A 13679-nucleotide genomic window follows, 5' to 3' on the forward strand; every position below is an offset into this window, starting at 1 on the left:
CAATTGGAGATCTGACACTGAGAGAATGCTCACCTGATATTCAGCATCAGAGCTGCTGGAGTTCACATATGTGAGCTGAGTGGTGATGTCCTGCATAGCACAGTTTCCTGGCTTGCACTCTTTTTTCCTACAGCAGTCCATCAGGTGGCAGTTGCTACCATTTCACTTTTCACAGGCCAAGTTACTCTGCATAGTCATCTTCTGCCTTGCTCCTCCCTCTGCTGTGCCCAGAATGATGGGGGCAGTGAATCAGTTTGCCTGCATATCACGCCATTCCACTTCATCTTCTGTTGAGGAACGTGTTATTTAAAATGCTCTGTCATTCCCTTTATGGTAAATGAGCAATTGGATTGGTAAGGATTACAAAGAGGAGGCTTATATACTTATGGGTGGGGGAAACATGAAAGCATAATTAATTAATGAAACAGTGTATATTGTAATTAGAAACCAACAAGCTATCCAATGGTATAGATTTTTCTGATGGGAAAAGTCAGCACATGATAAACCACAGATCATGTGGCTATAAATAGGTATCTGGTTTTACAGGAAGCAGCAGACATCAAGCAGAAATGAAGTGCTGCTGAATGCCAACTTTCCATCTAGAGCAATATTTATGTACAGGTATTGATTTTGGAAAGAGGATGTACATTATGTGGATCTTTCCAGTAACTTGCAGCAGTGCTGGGCAGACAGTAGGGCAGTCGTATTGTAAATTGATGAATTACTTGGGTGCTTTCCAGTTCAGTCTTTTTTATTACAGAAAATAAATCTGCCAGACGCTGCTGACCTGGGATGATCTCTTCATTGCAGCTGCAATGTGATAGCATCAATTTGTTAATGATAGAGAGCTGCTGTTGCTGGGTATGTTTTGCATTCAGGATTGTGCTTTTCAAAGGTAGCATGAAGATTCAGTTGGGTGTATGTAAAACCACATTTCCATGTGATTTAAAACTCAGGCTCAATTCACAGGAGCCAATCTAGACTAAGAGCCAATCTAGACTAACACACAAAGGACACAACAGGTACAATAACATACACCTGCGGGTGAGGTCACCCTGGGCTGTTGAGATGTGTTTGGCTGTGGGCTGCCTGAGCCATCTGCTGGAAAGGAAGAACATTGCTAGCAAATGCTGCTTTCGGGCAGAATGTGGCTAATTGTGAATGCATCTGTGCCTCCAGTGTACAGCAGATGAAAAGTCCCCTACCACGCTCGGTAGTGTGCTTCACTGAAGCTTTGTTCCTACAAGAGGCACCCAGCTGCGGGATGCGGTTGACTCCATCCCTCTGTGTTTGGGTTAGAGAGAAATGGATACTTTTAGGATAGCATCGCTGATCGAGTTGAGACCTGTGATTCAAACTGGGGGGAGGAGCCATCTGCAGCACTACGCTAGCAATCAGCATAGACTTCAATGGGGACTGAAGGGGCCTGTGTCAGCTGGAGTTGTCTAATTCTCAGGCACGTGAGTCCCAGCACCCCATGCCTCCAGTGTTCGTGTCTATGTCTGAAGCTTAGAAGCTTGGCTACTGGCAGCCCCTTTCAGCTTGCCCACACCCAACAAACATCTCATCATTTTGCTTGGGCTGTATTCCTATTTTTCAGCAGCTTTCCCAACTTAATTTTTGAAATAAGTTCATTTGTGGACTTGCATATTTTCAAATTGTATTTAGTATGTATGCTGGAAGATCAACTAGGTAGGAGTGCAACTGCAAACAGAACTGCTACCATCACTCTGAATTTCATTACAAATATGTGTGATGATTGGGCTTTGCAAAAAGCCTGAAACAGAGTCTGGGCAGAGGTGGTGCTGCGACTCCTCAGGTGAAGCATCCTTATATAAGAGCCTTCACAGACTCCAAATCTCAATGTCAAAAATCCCAATGCTAAGCAGTTCTTCAGCACAAACCTTAGGTTAGTATTGCTCTGCTAGGGAAATGAAAATTCTCTAGTATTTCTAGGGAAGAAGTTGTCATTAAATATATTATTCAAATCTGAGGTTAAAAAATAAAAATACACTTCTTAGAAAATGTTTTTCACGTAACGTATAGCATTTAGTTGTAAAATATCAGTGGAACCAGAATTTTAAGTGTCTCTTTTACTCAGCAACACATTACAATAGAATGCACTTTAAGATGGGGATTGTTGATTTTGAAGGTGATTCCCCCCTCCTGGTCCCTCTCTTCTGAAACCATGCTGAGGTGTGAAGTAAGAAAGCAGAAAGCCATTGGTAGTGCTTCAAAACAATCTTCTAGCATGCAAGTGCTCTGCAGGAGAGGGATTACATTCTACCTGCACTCAGTGAGTCAGGCTTTGTGACCTCCTCAGTTAAAGCCATCCTTAGAGATCTGAGTCATTGATACAGTATTTCTGCTTCTGTGTAACTGCACCACAGCCTTATACAGAGGAAGCTCCTCCTCTACCGTGGTAGTGTTGTTTAAAAATAAAAAAATACACAGCTTGCTATTGAGTTAATCCATGTTAATCCACTGGTTATGTATTAAGGTAATGGCCTCCTACACTGTTAATATTTAACAGTTTGTGAGCACAGGATATATTTGTGAAGGGGCACATGTGTTCAGTCAATAGATACCCTGAAGTCTATCTTCTTTCTGATTCATGCCCTGACCATTAATGGTTTGGTCGAAATACTTGAAAATGGGAAACTGTTTTTGAACACTACTTTGAAAGATAAATAAAATACATAATTCTTAAGAATGCCTACTGCATATTCAGTATGAGTATTTTAGAATACTGTTGCTACATATATAAAAATGTATCACGTGTCTTAATGAACATTTAAGTGTCTTTAAATAACATACAAATAACACAGTTATAAAATGCAAAGAGTATTTTTGAAAAGAAAAAGCATTATAAGACTTGAAAGTGAATCTTCAGGGCCCAGTTCTCCCTCTTCCCTATCAAGCTGTTGTTTCTGTGTTCATGGTATTTCAGAAGTTAGTGTTTGCTCCTGACCAGCCAGTGGGCCTTGGGGGCTTCATGTCACTGCAAGCCGACACCAGGTGAGGACACCTGCAGGGTGCTCTCAGGCTGGTTTGGGCCTGCAGGAATCCAGCAGGACACAGGCCGTGGTTCATCCCACAGCAGGCCTGCCAGCCTCGCTGGGGGTTTCAGTTGCTCAGCCCTGCACTGGGAGAGCGGCCTTTTCAGTAGTCACAGGCATAACTGTGGAAGGAAGGCCCATAGGGAAAATCCTGCCGTGATCCAAGGGACAGGAGATGTGAGGGCACGGCTTGTGCACCTCGGCACAGGAAGGCTGCAGCAGCCCTACCTTACTGCACCTCCAACCCCCACGTAGGCCTGTGCCCCACCAGGAGCTTCTGCAGGCACAAAGCTGCTCCCAGAGAGATCTAAGGCAGCCTCCTGCCTTGCACAGTCAGCACTGTACTGCGGCGAACTTCTGTGCCCTCAGAAGGAGCCACAGAAACTTTCAGGTGCTCCAAAAAGGCAGTTGGGTGAACTGTGTGCCTGCTTCCCCTCTGCCTTTCCCATAAAGGGTCAAAGAGAAAAATGCATTTTCTGGGCTCACTGATCAGAGGAACCACGCAGATGGCTCTGTTTTGCAGACATATAGGACATGTCTGCACCCACAGCAGAAACCCTGCTGTCCGCCCCAGATTCCACTACCACCTCCCAGTCAGCAGAAAGAAAGAAGACAGCACTGCGACCACTGATCTGACACAGCTGTAGGCTGACAGCAGTGTTTTGGTACTTGAATCTGTCACTCACATGGATTCTGGGTGCCAAAAGCTCATTCACCTCCACCTAAGTATCTCATTTAACAGTTCAACGTTAACGACTGCCCCCACATCCTTCACTCAACACCAGCACTTCTATTGGTGGCATTACAAAGCTTGAGAATTTGCTTTCCTAACACCCATCACGGTTCACCCTGTGGGACTGCAAAGAAACTGCAAACTGAGGAGCTGCCGTGGGAAAAATAAACCTGGTTTATTTCTCTGACGTTCTCTGCTTTTTGAGCATATACAAAAATAAATAAATAAAATCAAAACAACAACCCAGAATAAATAAATGACAGCATCGTGGCTACTTTGTGGTGATAACATACGTTTGTGTTGCACTCCTCCAGTATATCAGCTGCCTGAGATGTTTCTATTTATTTTTTCCTGATGAAGCTTTCTGACAGGCTAACATAATTCCCTCCATATCGTTACTAATTATCGCTGAGGTATTTGCATAATGCCGACAGCCACTCATTTTAGCAGAAGGAGTAATAAAACAGTACTGTTGATGTATCCAGGGATATGGCTCCTGTCCGCTCATAAATAAAAAAATAAATAAATAAAATAAAAACAACCATAGAACAACAAATCAAATATGAAGCATCCTTTGCTCCCAGTCAGATCACTTCTCACCTACGGTAACTCTTGTAACTCACCCTCGCAGTTTGGCCCACATTTCCAAGAAGACTTGGAGCATGCTGTCCCTCAGCCCAGGTTCTGGGTCTGCCAGCTGCTGGGAGGACTGAGGCAGGAGCACTGCCTTGGCCTCCCCTTGGTGCCCCTGTAGCATGCACACAGCCCCTGGCAGGGCCCAGGGGAAGCTGAGCACATGGACCGCATCTGTTGGCACACTTTGTCTCTTGCTTGGAAAATCTGCGTCAAACACAAAAATACCCTCAGTGATCAGATCTGTATGGATACATCCTCTAGAGATCCCAAATAGGGCAGTGTCTTCTCAGGGGAAAAGTCAACTCCTTCAAATGCTGCCAAGTGAGAGAGAGAAGGAGCACCCGATGTTACTCTTGAGAGCAGCATAGGACACAGAAAGCAGGACAGATAGATGATTTGGAAGAGCTGTGTCAATCGAGGTCGTGGGCTGTCCCTTCTTTACCACATAGTTTCACTCACATGCTGCTGTTACAGTCACACCACAGAGCCCTGTTACAGTACCTTTATCTCTGTTTATTGTCTTTAATTTCAGCTTTCAACTTCTGTGCGTATTCCGATTCAGTTTCCTGTATGTGTTTCCTTAGCTTTGTTTGTGTGTGTAGTTCTATTATTTTTGTAATAAATGGTTATAGTTGAGTGATTTATGTAAAATGGGTATCATTGTATTTACATTATGACTTGTTGGCTGTCACTGTACCTGAAACCTTTTTTCTTTAGAGAGTCCATCCTGAAACAGCAGCTGATGGTGCTCCTTTATCTGAAGAGTTCTAAGGGCAAAATACAGATCAAATGTTACAGGCACAAGTCTGGGTGAATCATTTAAGCCTAAATAACACGGTCCTCCCCTGAAAGCCTAGAAAAGCAAACAGCACTTATTTATGCTCTGCCTGGGTTCAAGACCACCTTTGTACACTTCTAAATTTAAATAGGACAGAGGAAAGGCAAGAATCAGACTGTGGGGCAGGAAAGATCAGCATGGATAAATCAAAGGTGTATGAATTTCTCCACTAAAGAAGTGCAGCAGCAACTGGTTCTCGTGAGCCCAGAATCCAAATGGTTTCCACCGAGCCTGGGAGAGGTCCGTATCCACTGACAGCTTTCAGGCTACTGGCTGAAGAGGAACACAGGGTGGTGCTGATGCTGCAAAACAGCACTGAGTTGTGAATATGAAAAAGGCAAAGAGGAAAAGCATGGCCTTCTTGGGAGTACTAATCCTGAGAGAGGATGAAAAGTACAACTTTGTCCCATGTCAAGGGAAGAGTCATGAAGGACAAATTCAGTTTCTCTAAAAGTAAACACGGGGAAAGCACAGAAGCACTGCAAACATGAAGGAGAGAGTGACAGCAGAGGAACAGCTTTCCAGTTGAAGTTCTCCAACAGAGGGAGGGTGTGGACTATGCTGGAGGTGACATTTAAATGCGATTTTGTTTGTATGATACAATTCATGCTTGCTGTTCTTTCAAGAAATCACTTAAAACATCAGAAACACAGAGATATCCTGGAATTCTCAAGGATGCTTATTCTACCCCATTAAGTGGGAATGATGGGAAACCACGTATTGCCCCAGGATGCAGAAATTCCTTCCAGTTCAGGGGAAGCTATTGAACCTCTAATTACACTACTGACTCACTGTTCAGCAGCTGTCTTTCCCCGCTATGTTAACCTGTAATGTGCAGTAAAGTACACACTGCACGCTACTGAGAAGCTTCTCAACAGTGAAGAAGGGAGTTTGAAGTTAGCACAAGACCTTGCAGTTTCATCCCCAAACTCTGGGTGTCAGCGGGTGCTGCAAGTAACAAACTGTAAGAGGTGTTTTCTTCTCTTTGGTAGTTATTAGGCACCGAGTGCACTATTAACCTCATCTGCTTGCAAGAAGACCACTGGAAGCTGTGCTAACAGATGACCATAGTCCTGAGCACTCTTGTTACTGTATGTCTATAAGAGCCAGATTCTCATTCAGTGCTTTCAAGGGAGAAGGCCAGATGATGGAACCGCTTTCCAGCTTGCACACAGATGATGGTGGATATCAAGCAGAACTGGCTGGCAGCAGCAGATTGTTTGGCTAATGGGAGGAAACAGCCATCACTTTTTCTATATGCTCCCTACGCATACTTAAAAGTACTGTGCTCACCTTATTAGTAGCACATGGCTGTAGGTCTCCTGTTTGCAAGAAAAGAAGCTCAGCTGCTCTATTAAGGAGGTGTTTAAAAGGAAGATGAGCTGCGAGGGGCAGACACCGAGTATTATTACAGTACTAATTGCTTCAAAGTGTACGCCAGGGGTCTCAATGAGTAATGTCACTAGCTTAAGACTGATACTATGAAAGAAACTGCTTCTTTGAATTTACCTTCTGAATCCTGAGCCATTTGCTGCTCATGTTTGCAAGATTTTGTTCACAACTATGCTGGTTTTTCTTTTCTCCCGTTTCTGAGAGATTCTGACATGATCACAGTGTGATAGCAGCTAACTTTAATATAAGTAAGCCAAGGCAATGGAGCAGGGTGAGCGTGCTGACTGTGCCTTATAGAAATCTCAAAGAAAACAGAACACAGGTACACTATGATTGGTCGTTCAGTCTTTCTACTCTCCCTGTGAATTTCTTTCATCTGTTGATGGCTGATTTGGTCCAAGCAACTCCATTCTCTGACAGTGATCTATTCCACTTGAGCAGAAAGTCAAAGAAAATATCAGCGCATGGTGGCATAGGGGGAAAATAAAGGCTGCTCTGCCTTCTGAATGTATGATGTATATAGGGCTGCACATCTTCCTGTGCATTGCCTGCCATCTCCCTTTCTAGTATTTCTCAGCTTGTTATGACCCTGATTAAAAAACAAACAAACATCTATTCACTGATTATTATTAAGCAAATGGCCTTGTGCTAGGGATAAACGCAGCATTCATTTGCAGCTTGTGCCCTTGAGAAAGAAAAAATCAGTTGGGTGTGTTTTGGAATGAACTTGCTTATCTGGAGCATGACACAGAGCAGCTGAAAGAATGGGGTGAAGCTGAGGTGCAATGGCTGCTTTTTTCCCCAAAACCAAATAGATGCATTTCTTAGACAAATGATTCAATTTGGTTTTTTGATCTACGCTTTTAACTTGTGACACTGGCCTAGAGAAGGCCTGCCACAATGTTTCATCTTAGGAGTTATCCCTACTTTGAGCAGGAGTTTGAATGTGGTGATCTATGGGTCCCTTCCAACCTGTATTTCTCACAGTTCTGTGGCAGGCACAGCAACAAGCGTGGACAGGGACACAGCCAACAGGCAGACCCAGTGACAAACACACACAGCTTACATCAAGTGTACGTGCTGGAATTGTCATTTGAGGTGTAAAACTTTTCTCCCCATCCATCTGCTTACGTAGCACAAAGCCTTTTGCTCAGACCTTCCTGCTTTTCCATATCCCCATGAACATCTTAGATTTCTGCTTCTTAGCATATGATGCTTGATTACTTCAAGCTTTCTGGGAATGCTCCCGGGGAATCACCTGGGAAGGCATGCAGTGCATGGTACTCATTTTCCTCTTCAAACCAAATCAAGTGGCGATGGTTTCCACCTGAACCTGATAAAGTAGAAATCTCTAGGATGTGATGATAATGAGAACCTGCAGCAGACATAACATAAAACCGATAAAAGCTGCAATTAATTTGAAAACTGCTTATACTCCCCACTACTTCCACCCTACTGTTAGTCCTAGGCAATCACTTGTCTTATTAACCTCAGAGTTCTTGTTTTATGTTTAGCACTGAAGTTTGCTGGCTTTATCTCCGACCTGAAGAACAGAATGTCACAGGGAATCTGGTGCCAACACACCACGCTGTTCTGAATGATCCCCCACCTCCAGCTGGGGCTGAGCAGAAAGAGCACTGTCTCCAAGAGGCAGCCTTTGCTGCAAGCCTGCCTCTGCAGAGAGTCACACAAATACCTTATGCTAAGGGCACCCAAAACTTTCTGATTGGGCTGCAGGAAGCATTAGACCATTCAGCTGCCTGGGTCTAGAATTCTGCCTTTTGCTCTTCCACACATAGCTAACATCAGTCTGTTGCAGGACATCCCTGAATTCTGACCCCATACACAAAGAATGAGCTTAGGATCAAGCCTTTGAAGTGTTACTATTCAAAATGGCATTACACTGCAATTTTCAGCCTCTGGTTACTTGTTTCTTTAATGCATTGGCAGCAACAAACTATCCTTATCCTAGTCCTCTATCATCTTAGTTCAGAAAGGATTGTAAATATGCTGAAAAAGGCAATTCTTACTATTAAGATAAGAGCTTCAGAAAATCCCAAGGACTGTTTATAAATCTATTAAACAAGTATTTGTCTCTTTTAGTATTTTCAGAATGCTGACCTCCGAAACACATTTTCCCTTTAAAATCAGAGCCCTTCCTTCCTTCCTTCCTCCCTTCCCTTCCCTCCCCTCCCCTCCTTCCCTCCTTCCCTCCTTCCCTTCTCACCTGTCTATAAACATAACAGGGACAAACTTCACCAAGTCCATCTTTTGTCTGGAAAGCGCCATTCATGGGACAATTCAAAAGAAATGGGTATCAGCTGAATTAACAAGCAGACGTGCTATTGTTACACTCAAATGTTATTTTCATCCACTGCACGGTAGATAATGGAACTTTAAAGAAAGGCTTAGACAGTGAGCCTGGACACCCAGCAGCTCAGTCCCAAACAGTGGTTTCATGCCTGCCTGTCACTGTTTCCCTTGCAAAAAGACTCCAGTCTAAGTAAGTCTAAGGGGCTTTCTAACAATGATTTAACTGTCCAGGCTTAAGTCGAGAGCTTTATGCCATTTTGATTTTGATCAGAAAGTTTCTCAAAGAATACACCCAGCATCTGTCAGTCAAAGGAGGCTGAATTGTTATTTCGCTGTTTGTAATTTGTAACCACTTGTCTAACTAAACCCAGTACCTGCTACACCGTTGTGCTTTGGGAGGAGCCGGTTTCTGACCTAGTTGTAGGTTGCTCTAACCATGGTACTACAGTGGCATATTTTCCTGTCCTAATTTCCCTTTCTCCGTCTACAGTGTTTCACTAAAAATAAATAAATAAGGGTCCCAAAGAGCTTTCTCTTCAGAGAAGAATTTTCCATTCCAAACAACATAAGCAAGTTCATTCTATATGCTAGATTTGAGCTTCCCTTGCCTCTGGCTTGTAATGCCCATCACCGCAATGCACCACTGCAACACCTTGTGTGTCTGTGCCTGGCACCCCCAGCACAGCAAAGGTCCCTCCAACATGCAAGCTTTGTCTGTGTGGTCCTTCCCTGCCTGGTGCCAGAAAAGGCTGATTTGGGACTGGGGTGGAATGGCACAAGTGCTGTAGTGCTACCAGGAAACTGGTTTTGTTCCAGGAAGAAAGTCACAGCTGCATGCCAATGCCTATTGTAGCACAGTGAATTCCTTGCAAAACAGTACAGTAAATAACTAGGATGTGGACACCGGACTCTGGCACTGGATTTAGCTCTTTAGAACTGTTTTGCTGCAGACAACATTTTTAAGTGCATGCTTTATTGATTCCATATACTCTTCCCGCTGCTTTACTGGAAACCAAGGTGACTAATTGACGTGACTGAATAATTGAGGTGGTTCAGGTGACCAAGATGACTCAAGCATCCTTTAACAGTGATGAGAAATGGCCAGGCATAGGGACCTGCTGCTTTCCATGGAGAGCCACTGTTGAACTCACACGGATTATACACATCATTTTTCTTTACAGACTTTTGTTGACCAGAGCACTGGCCCCAGCTACCCGCAAACTACAGGCACACCTCTGTGCCAAGCACAGGGACATGCTTTCATGGCCAGCCCTTTGCATATCCCATGATAAGCTAGCTGGGAGCTCGTCCCCTTGATCATGTGTGTACCTTAAAACTAACAATTTAGAATATCAGCTGCATACAAGAAATATTAGGAATACAACAATTAGGAATACAATGCAGATGCTTGGCTTCTTCTTAGGACGGATGCAGAAAGCCTTACAAACAATCCTGTGGGACCATTCTGCGTGTATAAAAGAAATATGGGAAATTATCTATATACCGCATCATCATGGCGACAAATGTGACACTACTCTTTGTAACACCGTCAGCTGCAGTTGTCCCGTAGTCCCTTAAAGGAACCCGAAAGACTGATGTTAGGCTTAACAAATAAAAATAAAACAAGAAGAAAACCCGTGATGATGCAAACAGAAATACTTCAACAAGCACAGCCAAAGGAAAAAGAATTGCTCAAGGTGCATTTCATGTTCCTTAAAAATCCCAATGGAATTAGCAATGGTTCCTAACAAACCTGATTGTCTTGCAGCACAACTGATACCATTTAGACTCACTATGTGTGTTTTTCCTACTATCACTGGCCCTTTGTTTACACATTTTAGGAGAAAAAGTCAAACTGAATGTTAACTGATAGTAATTACAGTGCAGATATCACATGTGACATTCCTATTCCAGCAAACACCTGGCTCACTTTACCCAGCTTTTCCCCTCCCTGATTTTGATGTGCATGAGAGACTTTATACAAACAACAGGGAAAGAAAAATGACCACAAGACAAAGAGAGAAAGGAACCGCTCAGAGTGCTGTCAAGAGCTCATTGTAAGCCTGGGGAAAATAAAGCGATAAAAATCAATTTCTGCAAACAACGTTTCACTTGTGATGTTTTAGGTACTCTGTAATAGCAGGGAGCAAGAGAAAGGGTCACCATGTTTTAAGTCAATGGTGTGTACTTTAAGACATTCTTGTGCCTCCTCATTTCACATGTGTACCTCAGAAGTGACACAGACCTAAAGATTTCACGCACATAATAAGTAAAATAAAGCAGCAACGAGGACGGGGCATTGCGGCAGAAACAGAAGGGGTTTTTCCCTAAGGGCTCAGTTCTCACCATGAATGGTTCAGCAGAAGGCCCCGAGCAGGAAACCTCCTTGAAATTACCACAGTCCATATGGAAACAGACAGTGAACTACCAAAGCATCTCTGTTTAAACTCCGCTCAGCTGCAAGGAGTGTGCTGGCATTGAGCCACAGTAGCACTGCAGAATCCCTCCCCCCTCCCCCCAGGAGCACTACTTTTTGTCCCATCTGTGAGGACTGCAGCATCACAAGTGTGTGCTGCACAATCCCCTATTGCATTTTCCCATGGAAGAACAGCCAATTCACACTGCTTGTTGCTCCTCCTGTTGCCAGCAGTGGCATTGAAAGGCAGCAAAGAAGGGCAGGAGAACAAAGAGAGTGCAAGGAAGAGGAGAATAGGCATCAGAAACGTGGGGGAAGAGAAGGAAAGGGCAAACTCTGCTCTTGGTTGTTTCAGGCAGCTCTGGATTATTGTAGCATGGGAGTGCAGCATTTGTGCCCTATAGAGACAAAGGGTGGAGAGACAAATACTCAGGGTCCTCATTTGGAGCAGATGTTTGAACAACTAAGCTTTAAAAAGATAAAAATCAAGCAGATGTTTTCTACAGAGAAGGAAAGATTCGTCCCCAACTGCAGAAGAGCCCTTTTGTAACTAACAATGTGAAATTACCCATGAAAATAAATAAATAAATAAATAAATAAATAAATAAGGCAGTGTAGTTCTGTCCAGAGCCAGAATGTGAACAAAGTTTCAGCCTGATAGGAACAGCAGTACTGATGTGCTTCTGACCACCACCCGAAGTGACAGCACTTAGCACCGCTCAGTGATGGAACAGCAAGTTGTACACTACATCTAAACGTGCTCTTCCAAGTTTGTCCTACAACCTGTGAACAGAATCAGAGAGGTAAGGGCAGAAAAAACCCAGCCCAGGGCTATGTTTGTTTGTCGTAGCTCTATTTACTTAACTGAAGCCTGTGATGACCCATACCAGATATGCTGTGCTCCGCAGAGTTTATAACTGCCCCACATGGGTACAAACCAAGCTGCAGAGGATATGGTTGGATGCCTACTTGGATCTGAAGAAGTAATCTTGTACTAGGCAGCACTGTAAGAGCTGTGTCCCTTAATAAGAAATACTGGCATTAATTAACAACGTGGAGGTGCATCTTTTAATAATTAATAGGGAAAGTGATCTTAGAAGAAGGGCAGTGGGTGATAGCATTGAATAATTCAGCCCGATAACAAAAGCAACAATGGTACAGTAACTTAATACCTGAGTATTTGCAACAAAATCCAACAAAAACATTTGATAGGCTGATGGCTTCTTGTGTTTAGGAAAGGGTATACATTTGAGATCCTGTTTCCTATTGAGAAGGCAACAAACCATTTCTGAAATTGGTCTTTGCAATAAAATAAAAAAGGAAACTCCATCCAAGAAAGTGGCTGTGTACTGGCTTTGCCCTCTGCCAGGTTTGGGCCCAAAAGAACAGAATGGTGGCCCAGTGAGGCCAGTAACTCAAGTCAGTAAATGTGTATCTTCAGTAAACCCAATTGCCTGCAAAATCAAAGCAGCTTAATTAGCAAGGGAAAAAGAAAATGCAAAGTATTTTTCACTCATCCTGTCACCTTGCAAAGCTCCAGCAGCGGAGACAGGCTGTGTCTGTCAAGTTTAGAAACAGACAGAAAGCTTCAGCAGCTGTTGAGCATTCAGATTTAATTTGTGGTCACAAACACTGGAGAATTTTTAATTTGTTGCCTGGCTAGCAGCTGAGAGATGGATGTACATCAGCAAAAGAGCCACCAGTCTTCATTATTGCACGAGGAAAAAAAGAAAAAAAGAAAAAGAAGTGTTTTATTTAATTGCAGAAGTCTGGCAAAATATCAAAGAGCATGGGAAAAAAAAGATGTTTCCAAAAAAGATCTGAGTGACAGCCCAGGAAAGACAAAGGCTGCTGCTGTTCAGCCTCTCTGTCTCACTGCTGGCAGGGATCGATAGCTTGCTGTGGCTTTCCTTAGCAGACGGCTGCCAGCCAAATCACAAAGAACAAAATGTTTTTGGAATTTCCTTCTTAAACTGTTTTGATGACAAGTTCCTATTAAGAATTGCCGTGAATTCACCAGAATGGAGTTGCAGCTTCCTCTGCTGATCAGGAACTAACCACCACCAGTAACGTCTCTGGAACCCAACCCTGATGGAGTAAAACTGCAGTGCTGTGTGCCGGCACAAACATTGCAAGTGATCTCGGTTGGAGGAACCCTATGCTCTTTGTGAAACCCAGCAAAAAAGATAAGAATATGTCTTGGACCCTAATCCTGCAATGGTGTACACATCGAAGCAGCTTGGAATAATTGTTGAAGGGAGGTTGAGGTGAGGGTTGGCCTCTTCTCCCATG

This window comes from Gallus gallus, chromosome 2 (genome assembly GCF_016699485.2).
Source record: "Gallus gallus isolate bGalGal1 chromosome 2, bGalGal1.mat.broiler.GRCg7b, whole genome shotgun sequence".
Lineage (NCBI taxonomy): Eukaryota > Metazoa > Chordata > Aves > Galliformes > Phasianidae > Gallus > Gallus gallus.